Below are 18,130 nucleotides of genomic sequence, written 5' to 3'. Positions count from 1 at the left end.
TGGGTCCAAAGCTAGCACGAAACACCAGGAAGCAAGGTGGGTCCGGAGGCGCCCGGGAGTGATGGAGGGAGAGGTCCTTAGGGGAGAGGTCTGGAGAGGCAGGAAGGGGCATCTTCCAACAAGGGCGATGCTGTTAAGTGTGGTCATTTCTTCTACGCAGCAAACGGGGTATGCCACCGGGGTGGCTGCAGACGCGACCCGGGGGGTGGCCGATTCCTAAAGGTTCCGAGCTCGCGTGGGCAGGGCCGGAGCGGGACTGGTCCCGTTGGAGGCCGGGTGCACGGGGCAGGGCGCTGCGCCCGTGGCGGCCAGCTGGCGGCAGAGCGTCTGCCGTTCCCGCACCGCTCGATTGGAGGCCGAAGTCTTCCGGATTTGGGCGCGCCGGGCGTGCCGCAGCGGAGACTTGTAGGTTCTCCGCAACTCGGCCAGGAAGCCCTGATAGTTGTTCCGCAAAGGGCTGTCCGGTTGCATGTGCGGGATCGCCCACTTCTCCGCCTCCCCGGTGAGCCGCGACACGAGGAACGCCACGCGCTCGGCCTCACCTGGGAAGCGGGAGGCCTGGAAGATCATGAATCTGTCCATCTGCATCAAGAACCCCGCCAGCTGGCCCGGGTCTCCCGAGAAGGGCTCGGGCAGAGAGGTTGGAGGCGTGGTCATCGGCCGGGTCCCGTTGGAGGCAATGGCCGAGATGGGAGGGGTGATCTGCAGCGCCCCCGGAATGCGGGCCCTGGTGCGTAGCAAGGTCAGCTCTGCCATCACGCTCTCCAGCATGTTGGTGAGGTTGGCCTTCTCGGCCCGCAGGGTAGAGGCCTCCCGCCTCAGCGCAGAGTTGGTGAGACGCAGGGATGTCAGCGTGTCGATGACATCATCCATCTGGGCATTGGTAGACGCCGCCGAGGCGGGGGTTTCGGCTTTGGATGTCTGGGGCTGGACCATGCTGCCCAGAGGTCAGCCAAAGGCTGAGACCGACCAAGTGCGAGAAGGGGTCTGGGTAACCCTGAACCTGAGAACCTGTGACGCTAAATTTGGGTGGAAACCAGGGAAAGGGTGCGGTTCAAGCCTCGGCGGCGGAGAGGCTAAGAAGACCACACAAGGAGGCAGGGCAGACGGAGCGACGAGCACAGCCCGGGTCGGGCAGGGGGTGCAGGCCCTTGGGGACTCCCCAGCTCCAGATGTGGCTCCTCGATCGCCGCCCTCGCACGGCCAAGGCCCGCTGCACAGGAGGGTGGACTTGTTCTCGGTCCTGAAGGATGAAAAAAACACGGCTTAAAGGAGGTTTCGATGGCGGAAAGGGGACAGGAGGAAGGGACGCGGCGTGGGAGGGCCGAAGAGCAGGCGGCGGGGCGGCCGAGGTCCCCTCCCCGCGCGGGGCCCGGCGCCCACCTGGGGCAGAACAAAGGGCGGGTGCACCTGCGGCGGCGCCGGGGCCTGGGGCGGGCGGCGGGCGCGTACCTGGGTCTCCGCGGCTCCGTCTGCCGCGCCGGCCGCGACCAAGATGGCCCGATCGGGGGATGCGGGCAGGCCGATGAGTCACAGCGGCGGCGGCCCGCCGGAACTGCTTCCCGGTCAGGTCAGGCCGGGGCGGCCGGGGTGGGGGGTCGGGCAGAAGCAGCCTCCGACCGGAGCACGAGCGACCCGGGGCTGGGGTCTCGGGAGAGGGCGCGGCGCGGGCGGCCTAGGCGCGGGCGGGGCGGGCACGGCGGCGGCGGAGGAGGCAGGCGGGCCTCTAAGCAGGCCCGGTTGGTTGCCATGGAGACCACCGGCTCCCGCGCGCCCGAGGCCCCGCCCCGGAAGTGGCGCGCGCACCCCCGCCTCCCGGGCGGCTGGTCCTTGCCCTTGCGCAGCAGCCAATCAGTGACGACGTTGGTGACTGTTGTTTTGTTGTGATAGGTGCCTTCCTGTCTTTTAAATTTTTCCTGAGAGTGCTCTTAACTAAAGCCCTTTTTGTAGATGTTGTTATCGTTTTTCTAATGAAGCTTGCTTTTTATATTGTAACGTCAAGTAAATTCAATGTAACGTCAAGCAAATTCAGTCTATATTCATTGTAGAAAATTTCGATATCGGAAAATTCTTTTTTAAAAGTTTGTATCGCTGTGTCCTTCCTCGTGAGAGAATAGTAACATTTCTGCCGTTCCATCCGGTCATTTTTCTATGATGTATTCTGTTACTAAATATTACTTATTGTACCTCGTGGTGTGTTTTGCAACCTTAATCGCACACTGAATTTTGAGCATTTTCCATTAAATATATTTCAAAAGCAGGGTTTTCAATTACTGCCTATGTTCCAATGAAATCGTCTACCCACTAGTTTTTCGTTATGCCTCCTTCGACAGAGCTCTATCTTGTTTTCTGTGTAGAAGTTTTATAAACCATCCTGGTGTATAAATCTCAGCCTTTTCCTCTAACAGCTTCTCCAGGGAAATCGCGGAGTGAAATTACCGGGCCAAAGTGTATGAGATTTTGGACTCAGGAGCCGGATACCATCTGGCTCGACCTTGCAGAGCTACTTCTAAAAGGTCGATTCCAGGCTGGAACTTGGCTGGAGAGAAAATACACCCCACCGTGCCAGTTTTTTGAGAACACTGTCTTTGAGGAGGCTGGCAGCCACTTGCACCCCTCTGTCAGGCCTGGGGCAGAGTCATCTTCACTGATGTCTTTGCGGATTCTGCTTCTTTAAGATGGGAATTGGGACATGACACTGTTAGTCCTTGGGAAGGGTGGTCTAGCTGTGCCCACAACTGTGCATACCCCTGTGTGACAAAAGTTACACTTTTTGTGACCAGCTGAAAACATCTAGGACATAAGGCAAGAGGGAAAAGAAAGGAGACGGTGTTTCTCCCACCTCACATTCAGGCAGGAGCTGCATTAATCCTGACTGAGGTTGGTGACTTCAAAAGCAGAAGTTGTCCTGTACCCTACTTCCCCTCACGTTTATTCCAACACACAGAGGAATCCACTTCTGTGACTCACCCCACCGATTCCTCTGCTCTCAGGGCCTGGGTTGCTGCCCCTCCCCCACCCCCTGGCTTTGTCAATACTGTTTACATTGATTTTGAGGCCAGCCGGATCCTCTCAATACTTTTTTTTTTTTTCTTTTTAGAGCTGCACCTGTGGCATATGGAAGTTCTTGGGCTAGGGGTCAAATCAGACAGAGCTGCAGCTGCCAGCCTATGCCACAGCCACAGCGATGCGGGATGCAAGCTGCATCTGCAACCTGTACAGCACCTTGTGGCAATGCCAGATCCTTAACCCACTGAGCGAGGCCAGGGATCGAACCCACATCCTCACGGACACTGTCAGTTTCTTAATGTGCTGAGCCCCAACAGAAACTCTCCCTCAATGCTTTTTATTGTATAGTTTATTGTTTTGTGTGCATATGAGTAAAGTGTTTGCAGCAATTCCGGGTCTGGTTGCCACTCTACATCGTAAATTCCCAAGCGCAGTGAATGAAAAATGAGCCCTGATTTGAGAAATGATAAAACATGAACTTGAAAGCATATATAATTTGTTTGTATTTCATCTACTTTAAATAGGATATAAAGGGGCACTGCATAAAATAGAGCTAAATAAAAATTAAAATAAATATTAAAATAAGAATAACAAGCAGAGTATTTGGCTTCCGATCTAGATAATGCCACGATTCACACTGAGATGCTGCTCTCTCCTGCAAACACGGAACAGCAATAAACCAACCACACAAAGAAAGTATTGACAGGATCTGGCTGGGCTCAAAAGCGATGTAAACTCCACTGTGGTCCAGAAACACAAGATGCTGACTATTGACAAAGCCATGGGTCTGCTGGGCTCTGGGGTCCCAAGGCATAATGGGGACACAAGGCTAGAAACAGAACCAGACTTCCTATTTGAAACCAGCAGAGAGAGGGGCCCTCCATAAGTCAAAGAGGAATCTGAAAAATCTGCTTCAACCATTTCATGGGGCAACAGCTTCTGTGAAGGTGTGACCTTGGGATAAAGGAGAGCATCCAGTCTCATGCCTCCTGGTTGACAAGGAGACCCCAGAGCGCTAGGAACTGTGAACCACCACCATCAACATAGAACACATCCCTGTACTGCAGACCAGGCACCACTGGGGTGGCCCCAAACTGCTAGACCAGGGGGCCCCAAGAAAGTGGAGGGTTGAGTACACAAAGATGAGAAGAAAGTGAAAGATACCCTTTTACCCAAACTCAAGCCTAACAGTCAAAACTCTGAAGCCCATGAAGACACTTAATGCTAAGAAATATGGCCCCCAAATCAGTAATCATAACACGAATTAACTCCAGATGAAACTAAAATAATAGAGCTGTCTGAAAAAAAAAAAAAAAGACTTTAAGCATATTTAGGATTCCCAAAGACAATAATGAAGGAATGACATTTGTGAAGAAAACAAACATTTGGGGGGTAAGGGAGGCAGAAATGTAGCAATGATGTGGCTATATGTCAAAGTACCTTTTAAAAAGAAATCTGGTCAGTTTCCCTTTCTGGCAAGATGGAGTAGGTTTCAGCAAAGCACAACTGAAATCAATTGGAGAGGGAAAAAGACTCAAAAAGCTGAAGAAAAAAAAAAAAAGGCAGACTGGCCAAGTTGCATAGGACCCAAGGAGACACCGTGGTGGGTTCTGTGAGGGTTCTTTATATATCTCAGATTTACAGCCAGAGAAGCTGGCAGCCTGGAAATGCCAATGGGTTCGAACCAAAAAAAGCTCTTTCAAAAAGCGTGCTCTCTCAAGCCAGAGAATGAGGAAAGAGACAGCATGAAGACAGAAAACTTTTAGAAAATAACCACTCTACTCCAGCCAAACACTGCAGAAAAAACTATGGCCTCACCACCACTTATGCCAGCAAAGGCTGAAGGAGGAGCCTAGAGTTCTACCCTTGCCGATCTAAAATGAGGTTTCCTACCCCAACCCCTGGCTGAGATGGTATTAGAGAAAGGCTGAAACTTCCTAAATTTGATGACATACATTAATCCGAACAGCCAAGAAAATCAACAAATTCCAAGTAAGACAAATTCAAACACCTAAAACACATCATCATTAAACTCTTTTTTTTTTTTTTTAATGGCCACACCCACAGCATTTGGAAGTTCCTGGGCCAGAGACTGAATCTGAGCTGCAGCTGCGACCTACTCCACAGTTGCAGCAACACCGGATCCTTTAACCCACTCAGCCAGGCCAAGGATCAAATCCACACCTCCAAGGCAACCCGAACGGCTGCCTGCCGTCAGATTCTTAACCCACTGAACGACAGTGGGAACTCCTCATCATCAAACTCTTGAAAGTCAAAGACAAAGAGGGAATTTCAAAAGCAGCAAGAGAGAAGAAAGTGATTGTGTTTAAGGTGTCAGTTAAAGTAACAGCTTGTTTTTCAACAGAAACCCCATGAGAGCCAGAAGGCAATGGGAAGATAGATTCAAAATGCTGAAATAAAAAGGCCATTGACTAAGAATTCTATACCCAGCAAAACTATCTTTCAAAAATATAGGGAAGGCGTTTCTATCATGGCTCAGCAGTAACGAACCTGTCTAGTATGCATGAGGACCTGGGTTTGATCCCTGGCCTCTCTCAGTGGGTTAAGGATTTGGCATTGCTGTGAGCTGTGGTGTAGGTCACAGACATGGCTTGGATCTGGCATTCTGGCATTGCTGAGGCTGTGGTGTAGGCTGGCAGCTACATCTCTGATTTGACCCCTAGCCTGGTAACTTCCATATGCCAAGGGTGCAGCCCTAAAAAAAATTAAAATTAAAATTAAAAATTAAATAAAATGTAAACCAGGGAGTTCCCATCGTGGCACGGTGGTTAACGAATCTGACTAGGAACCATGAGGTTGCGGGTTCGATCCCTGCCCTTGCTCAGTGGGTTAAGGATCTCACATTACCATGAGCTGTAGTAGGTTGCAGACCCAGCTCAGATCTGGTGTGACTGTGGCTTTGGCCGTGGCTGTGGTGTAGGCCGGCAGCTACAACTCTGATTCCACCCCTAGCCTGGGAAACTCCTTATGCCATGAGTGTGGTCCTAAAAAAACCAAAAAAAAAAAAAGAAATCTAAATTATATGAAAGAAGGAAGTAATGATGGAATAGAGGAACAACAAAAAAAAAATAGCACATATGAAAAAGAACAAAATGGTACATGTAAATCCTTCCTTATCAATAATGCATTGAATATAAATGTATTAAACATTCAAATTGAAAGGTCAAGATTGGCAAAATGGATTTTTTAGATGAACCAAATTGATGCTATCCAGAAGAGACATATTTTTGATTCAAAGACACAAATGAGTTGAATAAAAGAATGGAAAATGATATGTATTCAAACTAACAAAGAGAAAACTAGAATGGCTATACCAATATCAGACAAAAGAGATTTTAAGACCAAACTGTTACTAGAAGGGAAAAAAAAAAGGATATTTTGTAGTAATAAAAGCTTCTATTTACCAAGACAGCAATTATGAGCATACATGCACCAGACAACAGAGATTTCAATTTCAATATTTATCTACAAAGCTATTGTAATCAAGAATGGATGATCTGACATAGTTTAATGGAGTAGAATTGAAAGACCAGAAATAAATCCTAATATGGAGAGTCAATTTATTTCAAAGAGGGTGCCAAAACAATTTAATGACCAAAGAATAGCCTTTTCTGAGACTGGATAGCCATAGCAAAGAATGAATTTATACCTCCTACCTTACAACCTGTACAAAAATTAACTCAAGGGAATCAAAGACCTAATTGCAAGAGCTAAAACTATAAAACTTTTAGAGGAAAACCTAGAGTTTTTCTTTGTGAGCTTGGATTGAGCAATAATTTCTTAGCTACAGCACCAAAGTACAAGCGACAGAAGAAAAAAATTGATAAGAGGAATTTTACCAAAATTTAAAACTTTAATGTTTCAAAGGACACTAGCAAAGAAATGAAAAGATACCCTATAAAATTGGAGAAAACATTTGCAAATCCTGTAGCCAGCAAGGGCCTCATATCCAGCATATATAAAGAAGTTTTACAATTCAATAGTAAGAAAGACAACCCCATTGTTGTTTTAATGAGTAAAGTATTTGAAGAGACATTTCTCTGAAGAGGATACATAAATGGCCTCTCAGCACATGAAAAGATACCAATCACCCTTAGTCTTTAGGAAAATTCGAATGAGAACCTTAATGAGATATCACTTCACACCCCCAATATGGCTATAATCTAAAAGACAGACAATAACACATGGTGGTGAAGACATGGAAAAATTGGAGCCTTCATGCCTTGCTTATGGGTATGTAACAGGAGCTGCTACTGGGAAATGGTTTGGCAGTTTCTCACAGAGTGAAACACAGAATTTCTACACAACCTGGCAATTCCACTCCTAGGCATACGCCCAGGATAATTGAAAATATGTGCCTACATGAACACTTATGCATGAATGTTCACAGAAGCATTATTATAAATAGAAGCATTTATAAAGCATTTCTATAAATAGAAAATGCTTAAAAAAAAATGGAGCCAACCCACATGTTCCTCAATTGATGAATGGATCAATAAAATGTGGTATCATAGTACAATGGACTATTAATCAGCCATAAAAGGAGTGAAATACCCCTGTCCCTCAGGGCCATGGGGATACCAAAATCTGTGGGTGCTCAAGATCCTTATACAAAATGGCATAGAATTTGCATATAACCTATCTATATCCTCCTATACACTTTATTTTATTTTTTAAATAATGATTTTTATTTTTTCCACCATAGCTGGTTTACTCCTACACACTTTAAATTATCTCTAGATTCCTATAAGACCTAACACAATATAAATGCTATGTAAATAGTTGTAAAGTTAATGCAAACATTATGCAAAGAGGTGCCCACCCACAGAAAATTCCAGTTTTGCTTTTTGGAATTTTCTGGAATTTTTTTGAATATTCTGGATCCACGGTTGGTTGGATCCACAAACGCAGAACCCTTGGACACGGAGGGCTGTCTGTGCTGATATGTGCTCCTACATGGATGAACCTTGAAAGCATCATGCAAAGGGAAAGAAGTGAGACACAAGGACCACATGTTGTATATTTTATTTATATGAAAAGGCTTCAGTAAGCAGAGCCCTGGTTTCCAGGGTCTGGGGAAGAGGAAGGGAGAGTGACTGCTGGTGAGAGAGGGACGGGGTTTCTTTTGGGGTGACGAAAATGTCTGGCGATAGTGTTGATGGTGGCACACTATTGGGCATATCCTGAAACCCACTAAACTGTATATTTTTAACAAGAGAATGTTATAGAATGTGAATTACATCTTAAAAACATCAACTTTCATTCACGATCAAAACTCACCAAAAAATGAGCACGGAGGGGAGCTTCAACTAGATAGAGAGTTTCTGCAAAAACCCAATAGCTAACTTTATACTTGGTGATTAAGACTGAGCACTTTCCCCCCAAAACTCAAGGAGCAGGGGATAAAAGCCATGATGTTCCCTCTTACATTTTTATTCAATGTCGTCCTGGAAGTTCTAGCCAGAGCAATGAAGAAAGGGAAAAAGGAAATAAAAGACCTTCATGTTGGAAAGGAAGAAATAAAATTGTCCCTAGTCGTAGCTGGCATGATTCTCTGCATGGAAAATCCTAAAGTATTTACCAAAAACAACAACAGCTTCCTAGAACAACAGGTGAATTTAGCAGGGTCACAAGATGCAAGGTGAATATACAAAAATCAATTTTATTTGCATATACTAGCAATGGACACATGGACAGCAAAATTTAAGATACAATACCAGGGTTCTCGCTGTGGCCCAGCGGTAATGAACTTGACTAGTATCCGTGAGGACTCAGGTTCGATCCCTGGCCTCACTCGGTGGGTTAAAGATCCAGCGTTGCTGTGGCTGTGGCATAGGCTGGCAGCTACAGCCCTGATTTGACCCCTAGCCAGGGAACTTCCATATGCTGCAGGTACGCCCTAAAAAACACACGCACACACACAGAAAACATGTACAATCACTCAAAACTACACAGATGTATATCTAACAAAATATCTACAGGATTTGTATGCAGAAAACAACAAAGCACTGATAAATTAAACATTTTAAAGTTTTTTTTTCTGCCTTTTTTTTTTGAGGCTGCACCTGCGGCACATGGAATTTCTCAGGCTAGGGGTCAAATCGGAGCTGCAGCCACCAGCCTACACCACAGGCACAGCAATGCCAGATCTGAGACATGTCTGCGACCTACACCACAGCTCATGGCAACACCAGATCTTTAACCCACTGAGTGAGGCCAGGGATGCAACCTGCGTGCTCATGGATGCTAGTCAGGTTCGTTTCCACTGAGCCACAACAGGAACTCCCAAAGACAATTTAAAAGCCTCAAATAGAGAAAGAGACACACTGTGAAATGGTTTGGAAGAATCGGCATCGTAAAGACGTCAATTTTCCCCAAATCGATGTGCAGGTTTAATGCAGCGTCCAGCAAAGCCCAAGGGAAATCTTTTGTAGATATACAGAAGATTATTCTAAAATATATACGGAAGAGCAAAGGGACTAGCTAAAGGAAATTGCTAAAACAATTTTGAAAGAGAATAATAAAGTGAGGGTATCAGTCTCCCTGATTTCAAGGCTGATCGTATAGCTACAGTCATTCAAGCTGCATTATATTTGTAAAGGGGTAAACATGTGGATCAATGAAACGGGAAATGAAGAATTCAGAAACAGACCCGTACAAATACGTCCAACTGATTTTTGACAAAGATGCAAAAGCCATCCAGGAGAGGAAAGACAGCCTTTTCGACAAATTGTGATGGAGCAATTGGACATTCATAGGTTTAAAAAAAAAAAGAAAGAAAGACACTCAATCTAAGTCTACCATCTTCTACAAAGATCTCAAAAGGATCACAGACTTAAATGTAAAATGCAAAACTATAAAGATTTTTTTAATTTTTATTTTTTATCGACACATCGTTGATTTCCCATGTTGAGTTGGTTTCAGGCGTACCGCAAAATGATTCAGTTACATATACATGGAACCATTCTTTTTCAGATTCTTTCCCCATAGAATATAAAATTTTTAATAGGTAAAATCTTTCCAGTGTAGGGCTAGGCAAAGCAATCTGAGATTGGACACCAAAAGCATGATCCATAAAAGCAAAAATTGATCAACTGGACTCCATTACTTTTTTTTTTTTATGTCTTTTTGCCTTTTCTAGGGCTGCTCCTGTGGCATACGGAGATTCCCAGGCTAGGGGTAGAATAGGAGCTGTAGCCACTGGCCTACACCAGAGCCACAACAATGCCAGGATCCGAGCCACGTCTGCAACCTATACCACAGCTCACGGCAACGCCGGATCCTTAACCCACTGAGCAAGGCCAGGGATCGAACCTGCAACCTCATGGTTCCTAGTCGGATTCGTTAACCACTGAGTCACGACGGGAACTCCTGACTCCATTACAATTTAACACGGTGAAAGACTCTCTTTGCTCTGTTGTGAAAAGACAAGCTAGAGATTAGGAGAAAATGTTCTCGAAAAGACCTGTATCTAGTATAAAGAACTCCCAAAACTCAACAGTAAAGCAACAAATTATCCACTTAGAAAATGAGCCAAAGTCATGATAAAGAGACATTTCTCCCAAGAGGATATACAGATGGCAAATAAGCACATGAAAAAAGGTTTACCAGAGTTCCCGTTGTGGCACAGCGGAAATGAACCTGTATAGTATCCATGAGGATGTGGGTTCCACCCCTGGCCTCGCTCAGTGGGTTAAGGATCCAGCATTGCTACAAGCTGCAGCAAAAATTGCAGTTGCAGCTCGGATCCCATATTGCTGTGGCTGTGGTGTAGGCTGGCGGCTGTGGCTCTGATTGGTCCCCTAGCCTGGGGACCTACATATGCCATGGGTGCGGCCCTAAAAAGCAAAAAAACAAAAAAAACAAACAACAAAAAAAAGTTTACTGTTATTAGCCATTGGGGAAATGAAAATTAAAGCCATAGTGAGATATCATTACACACACATCAGAACAGCTAAAATAAAAAATAGCAACAACACCAAATGCCAGTAAGGATGCAGAGAAAGTAGATTCATTGTTGCTGGGGATGCAAAGTGGTACAGCTACACTGGAAAACAAGGTGACAATTTCTTTTCAAAATTAAGAGTGCAGCAGCCAGGAGTTCCCGTCGTGGCGCAGTGGTTAACGAATCCGACTAGGAACCATGAGGTTGCGGGTTCTATCCCTGCCTTTGCTCAGTGGGTTAACGATCCGGCGTTGCCGTGAGCTGTGGTGTAGGTTGCAGACGCGGCTCGGATCCTGCGTTGCTGTGGCTCTGGCGTAGGCTGGCGGCTACAGCTCCGATTCGACCCCTAGCCTGGGAACCTCCATATGCCCAAGAAATGGCAAAAAAGACAAAAAAAAAAGAGTGCAACAGCCACACCACCCATGGACTGCACACCAGGCATTTATCCCAGAGAAATGAAAAGCTAACAAGGCCCTGGGGCAGGGAGAAGTGGGTGTGGCTGTAAAAGAACCACCAGAGCATCGTCTGTATCCTGACTCAATCACGGTCTGTATCCTGGTGGTGATGCTGCAGCTCATGTTTGTAAGATGTTACCACTGGGGGGACATGGAGCCAAGGGTACAGGGGTCTGTCTGTGTCATTTATTACACCTGCAAGTGAAGTGGCTTTGGTGGGAAGGACATCGAGGAGAGTGGAGTTGGGGAACCTTTTCCATCCCTTCAAGTGGAATGACCGGCTGACTCTGGATGTGATCCTGGAATTCTGGGGAAAGGTCCATTGGAAAGTTATTTATAGACGGATACTGTTTCCAGGAAGAGAGGGGTAAAGAGAAAGCAGGAGAGGATCAGGAACCCTGCCGCCCGTAGCTGAGAGACCTGGGACATGACAAGCGGCCAACGGGAAGAAGGGAACCGTGAACCTTAGACGCCAACAATCAGCTTCACGTCACCGACTTCTCATGGGCCTTGTCACCATTCAAACCAGGGTGCTCTTGAGCGCTAACTAAGCAGATAAGGATACTGAAACAAATGCATTTTCTGAAATATTATTTGCAGCCCAACGAATTAGCTTCTTATATTGGTGGACCTCAACTATGGTCATGTGGCGGATATTTTTCTGAAGAATGCTTTTTTCCCCCCAATATGGTCATGTTTTGGTTCATTTTGTTGTAAAGTCCCTGGGAGTCTTACTCAACGTTGCGGTTCTGTGGCAACCGATTTAAATCTGCTGATGTTTTCAACCAAGCCTTCTTTGTAGACTAGATGATAATTGAGAAAATCCTCTTCCTACAGGTACTGAGGGACCAGGCAAGCTCAGAAAAACTCTAATAAATGGGGAGTACCCTCAATTCTGTTTCTTAGTTGAAACATACAAATATTCCAGCTCAGATATCTCCATAAGTTGTCATTTTGACTCAATTTCGACAGAATAGGTACCATTCTGTGAAAGCATTTTCATAAGCCAAAACGTGCCCCCCCCCCAACATTTGGTTATTTCTCTTTTGAATGTTTCATCAAATGTAAAGGCTGCAAAATTGTAGGTCTTTTGATTTCCTCCCATTCCAGCCCAGACTGTAAATTTATCCAATTAAACCTAGGAATCGCACCAAAGGATTCTTCCCCCATGTTGAGATATTCCAAAAAACAAGTACAGAGTGTGAAAGTCAGAACTTGAATACCCTTGCAGCTCTCAACCTTTAATTTCTGCAGCTCCTCCCCTGCTCTTGTGGAGATGAATTGCAATGTTTCTCAATTGGCAAGCGTTGTTTCTAATCATTACAATCCGCTAAAGCTTCAAAGCTCAAAATTCTTGGCGCTCATTTAGCGAATACGTTGAGTGACGATTTCCAACAGATTTTGAACACAATGCAACAAAAAAATGGAAGGACTCGTTTAGCAAAAGTTCAGTCCCACTCTAGGGCACCAGGCAGATGTACAAGTTAGGTCTCCCGGGGCTCCAACAGTTCAGGGGTCTGAGGAATGATTTCAGCAACCACTGAAAGGACACCCCAGGAGCCTGGCGTCTGCAGTCGTAGTTTTGTTGGTCAACCCCAACTTTGCCACAAAAATGTGTGCAGCCTAATTTCTCTAACTGTACAGATAGAAATATTTCTCAACATTGACAATTACAGCCTCTGTTTGACGGATGAGATGTCACCAATTATTTGGATGCAACTAAAAATAACATCTTCACTGCAACCAAATCCCAAGTACATCTGTGCTCCACTAGTTTTTTCACTTAGTGAACATATGGCTTTTTCTCAGGACCCTGTTGTAATTAAGAGACTTTAAACCCTCCTCATCTACCTGGACTGAGTGTGTCTTTTGTTTTCTGCTGAGACCCAGGCTGATTCCTATCCTTTCAGAAAACAATTTGGGGAGTTCCCATTGCGGCTCAGCAGTGAAGAACCTGTCTAGGAGTTCCCATTGTGGCACAGTGGTTAACGAATCCGACTAGGAACCATGAGGTTGCGGGTTTGATCCCTGGCCTTGCTCAGTGGGTTAAGGATCCGGTGTTGCTGTGAGCTGTGGTGAAGTTTGCAGATGCAGCTCGGATCCCGTGTTGCTGTGGCTCTGGCGTAGGCCGGTGGCTACAGCTCCGATTCGACCCCTAGCCTGGGAACCTCCATATGCCGTGGGAGCGGCCCAAGAAATGGCAAAAAGACAAAAAAAAAAAAAAAGGAAACTGTCTAGTCTCCTTGAGGATGCATGTTGTATTGCTGGCCTCGCTCGGTGCATTTAGGCTTTGACGTTGCCACAAGCTGTGGTGTAGTCTGCAGGTGCAGCTCAGATCCCGTGTTGCTGTGGCTGTGACATAGGCTGGCGGCTGCAGCTCAGACTGGACTCCTAGCCCAGGAACTTCCATATGCAGCTGTAAAAAGAAAAAAATTGTGTGAATCACGAAAGGTGAAAATGGACAGGGCTGGAGCTTTGCCCCTAAATCTCAAGCACAAGTGGGAACCCTGTGTAAGACCGTTCGTAGAGAGGATATTTATAACAGCAAAAGAAAAAAAAAAAAGGAAATAACACCAATTCTCATCAGTGGAGTGGAAAAAGGAATTCGAATCATGTACAGCAGTGAGTCTCAGATTTTAACGTACATCAGAATTTCCAGGAAAGGTTGATCCCACACGGAATTTCTGATTCATGCAGTAGGTCTGGGAGGGACCCAAGGATCTGCCTTTCTAACAAGGCCTCTGGTGACAGTGATGCAGCAGCTCTGGGGACCCACTTGGACAAACTCGGCTCCAGGGCGATGAAAATCAGTGAGTTACTCCTACAAGGATGAGCCTCCCCAGCAGCATCCTGACTGACAGAAAATGCAAAAAATATATACCGCATAATCTCTTCATATAAAGTTCAAAACTGGGAAACATTAAATTTAATGTATTTGCTTATTTATTTATTTTTGTCTTTTTAGGGTTTCACCCACAGCGTATGGAGGTTCCCAGGGGAGGGGTCAAATCGGAGCTGCAGCTGCCAGCCTACGCCAGGGCTACAGCAACAAGGGATCCCAGCCACGTCTGTGACCTACACCACAGCTCACGGCAATGCTGGATTCTTAACCCACTGAGCAAGGCCAGGGATCGAACTTGCGTCCTCATGGATGCTCGTCGGGTTTGTTCCCACTGAGCCACGATGGGAACTCCGGTGACAATCTTTCCTTTAACTGCAGAGTTTACAAGTTTATTTCATTGGTATCTATTGTAACTGTAGTTCTCTTGGGATTCGTTTCTGCCAACCATTCGGTGCTTTCAAATTGTCCCACCCATTCTGCCTTTTTCTGTCCTTCCCTGCTTTCTCTCAGATCAAGTTCTTTGTCCTCTTCCCATCCTCTCCCTGTATTAATTTGGAAGTTATACTCCAATTTTTCTTCCTTCAGTCGTTACCCTAGTAATTTTCATAAGGAATTCAGAAATCCATCACAACCTTTACTCTTTTTCTGAGCAACACAAAAACCATTTCAACTATGAGCATTCCTCTCCCGGTCTATATTACTGAAAAATAATGTAGCCGTTCCCGTCATGGCGCAGCAGAAACAACTCCGACTAGGAACCGTGAGGTTGGGGGTTCGACCCCTGGCCTTGCTCAGTGGGTTAAGGATCTGGTGTTGCCGTGAGCCGTGGTGTAGGTCACAGAAGCGGCTTGGATCCAGCGTTGCTGTGGCTCTGGTGTAGACCAGCAGCTGTAGCTCCCATTCAACCCCTAGCCTGGGAGCCTCCTTATGCTTCTAGTGCAGCCCTAAAAAGCAAAAAATAAGAATAAAAAATAATAATGTAAACTCACACCAAATTAAAAACCCCACAAAACATTGATTTTCGATGTCATCAGTTTTATTTAGATTTGCCCAAATAGTCACCGCTGTCTTGTCTCACCATTTTCTCGTATTCATCTGAACTTCCTTTAAATACACTTTCTTCTGTTTGAATTCTCTCTAGTCAAGGTCCCTGGGGGCAAATCCTTGCAGTTTTTTGAAAGTTTGAAGATGTCCTTATTTTACCTTCCTTCTTAAAAGGTGTTAAAAGGCTGGAGCAATGGCTAATTTCTTCCTGCACATGGAAGGTATTTCCCACTGTTCGAAGCCCCGCATTCGCATTCCTTTTGGCGGGAGCCAGCCCGGCTCCCCCTTCTCCCCCGCTCCCTCCCTCTCACCCCCTCCCTCCTATTTTCCCACTTGGGTGTGGATGTCTCTTGTTTATTCTAATTGGAATTGATTGGGTTTCCCTATTTCAAGGATTAATGTCGCACATTAGTTCTGGAAATTCGCTGATAAACATCTCCGGTATTGCTCAGCTAGACCTGTTCACTACCCTTCTGGGACCCAGTGGCTAGGCTGCTCATTCTTCTTCTCAATCTATGTTCTCTGTCTTTTATCTATGTCTCTCAAAGGCTCCTTCGTATTTCTGTCACTTTTGTCCCACTGCACTGCCTTCTGGATAATTTTTTCAGGTATAATTTCCAGTTTCTTATTTGTTTTTTTTTGTTTTGTTTTGTTTTGTTTTACTTTTTCCCTGCTGAGTTGGAGGGGGTGGTATATTTATTTCCACCTATGATGCAAAAAAAAATCAATGAGACACAGATTAAAGACCTAAAAATGAGTAGCAAACGGCTGAGACTTTTCTAAGAAAATGCAGAGGTGCATTGAAAGAAATGGACCATTTTACCCCAGGAGCATGTCAGAAATCTCTAAGAACTGTTCCGCCCGTCAGAGGCCAAGACTCAGTTACAGGTTTTTGAGACAGAGGGCTGTAATTAAATGACACCGTATTGACAGTTTATGCAATCGAGAGCTAAGTGTCACTAAGTGTCACGGCGGCCCCTTTACAAGATCAAGAAAGAATGCTATCTTTGAGGAAGCTTTTTGATGACGGGAGAACTTCCTCTTTGAGGTTGAGCAGGCATTTCTGCCCATGGGGAGGTGAATGGACGCATAACGCAGACACCCATGCACCATGGGAGGGAAGGACAGGGCCACAGGGCAGAGAAAAAATACGTAGGTTTACTTTTTTCTTGTCTCGCCATAAACACGTGCATTGCGCATCACGAGCCATCAAGACCACAAAAGTTAAATCCGCAAAGGCTCCCGAATTCTTGCACGTCCGTGTGTGCCCGAGGGGTGGGGGTGGGGTCCTCTGGCAGGGCTTTTGCTCTTATCTAAGTTCTAAAGGACACAAAGAATCAAGTCATCCTACAGTTATTCCTGAATGCAGCACAACCGTCTTTGCTCGATGCCCCATTCCCACTGCCCCAAGACACGTGGTCCTGCCTGGTTTTTTTTGTTTGTTTGTTTGTTTGTTTGCATTTTACCTTTAAATCTATAACTAATACTGTTAGGTCATTATTGATTACTTAGATTTAGGCATTATCTATCCACTTCCCATTATGGACAATGATGATTGGGTTTCCTGTCATGGCTGCAAACCCCACACTGGCATTTGGCAGTCAGTCTCTCTCTCTCTCTCACACTCACACTCACACACACACACACACACACACACACACACACACGCGTGCGCAAGCTTCCTCTCCCCACCGAGACGTTCAGGTTGTGACTGTGGTTAGATCAAGGTGCATATACCTATCTTCCTTCCTGCTTCCCACATCTTATTCCCATTGTTTCTTTTCCTGTGCTCTTTGGCTTTCGGAGCGAACATCTTTGGGTGTGTGTAGACCAATATCTTTTAAAAATCCATATTTTTAATGCCCTGCTGGGGGGCTGACGGAGGCTGGGAAGAAAGAGTGTGTCTCATAGACCATGCTCAGCATCTTAATTTCCATCCCAGGTCGTCCTCTGTTTTTATCTTGTTTCCTGTGGGAACAGTGCCTCCATCATCCTAAAAGACATACTTTTTCAAAGTGTAAATGTTTCCAAAACGACTGAATTCGTCTTACAACTGGTGTCAACAAAAGGGGTTCTGTCCTCAGGCTTTGGGTGGGGCGTTGGGTGACCCCTGTCCCCAGAACTGAGGGGGTCGGGATGTGGGTGACCTGAGCTGAGACCTCAGCCCATACATTCCACGCGCGTCACCCAGCCCACCTGTGGACTTTTGCAGCACCGCAAGCGGCTCAGATTGAACCTGGAGAAACCCCTATCTCCTATATCCTGGCTGCCCCCTCGCCTCCTCAGAGCCGTTTTCTCAAGGTTAGTTGAGATGCTGCCTCCCTGGCTGAAGTCCTCATCTTGCCCCAAATACAACCTAACTCTCAAACAAACAACCAAATAAACAAACAAAAACCCCAAACCCAAAAAGCATTGAACCTGCATGTGCCCACCTGGTTCCTCTCTCTCTCTCTTTTTTTTTAATAAGCAAAGGTAAAAATCCTCTGCTTCTCTTCGCAACCCGCTACCCTAAAGGAAAACTCTGCTTTCCACTCTTTCTCTCAAGAAGAGTCTGGCCTCCAAATGTGTGGGATTTTTCCTCCACACCGAATAATTTGCCAGCTCTCTGCAGGCACCAGCTCGGTGCCCTCCAATTGAACCCCATTCTGACACTCTCTACCCAGACGCAGCCCAGACCCCGCAGGTTAAGGGCTCAGTCCCGCGAGATTGCCCCCCACCCCCGGACACCCGTCCCTTGTCCTAGGTTGTCCCCATGCTTCTGAGGGACTTGCTATAAATCAGAGGTTCCCACGACGTCTTCCTTGGGTTTGACAA

This window comes from Phacochoerus africanus, chromosome 7, assembly GCF_016906955.1.
Source record: "Phacochoerus africanus isolate WHEZ1 chromosome 7, ROS_Pafr_v1, whole genome shotgun sequence".
NCBI classification, from domain to species: domain Eukaryota; kingdom Metazoa; phylum Chordata; class Mammalia; order Artiodactyla; family Suidae; genus Phacochoerus; species Phacochoerus africanus.
This window is presented reverse-complemented; position numbering follows the sequence as displayed.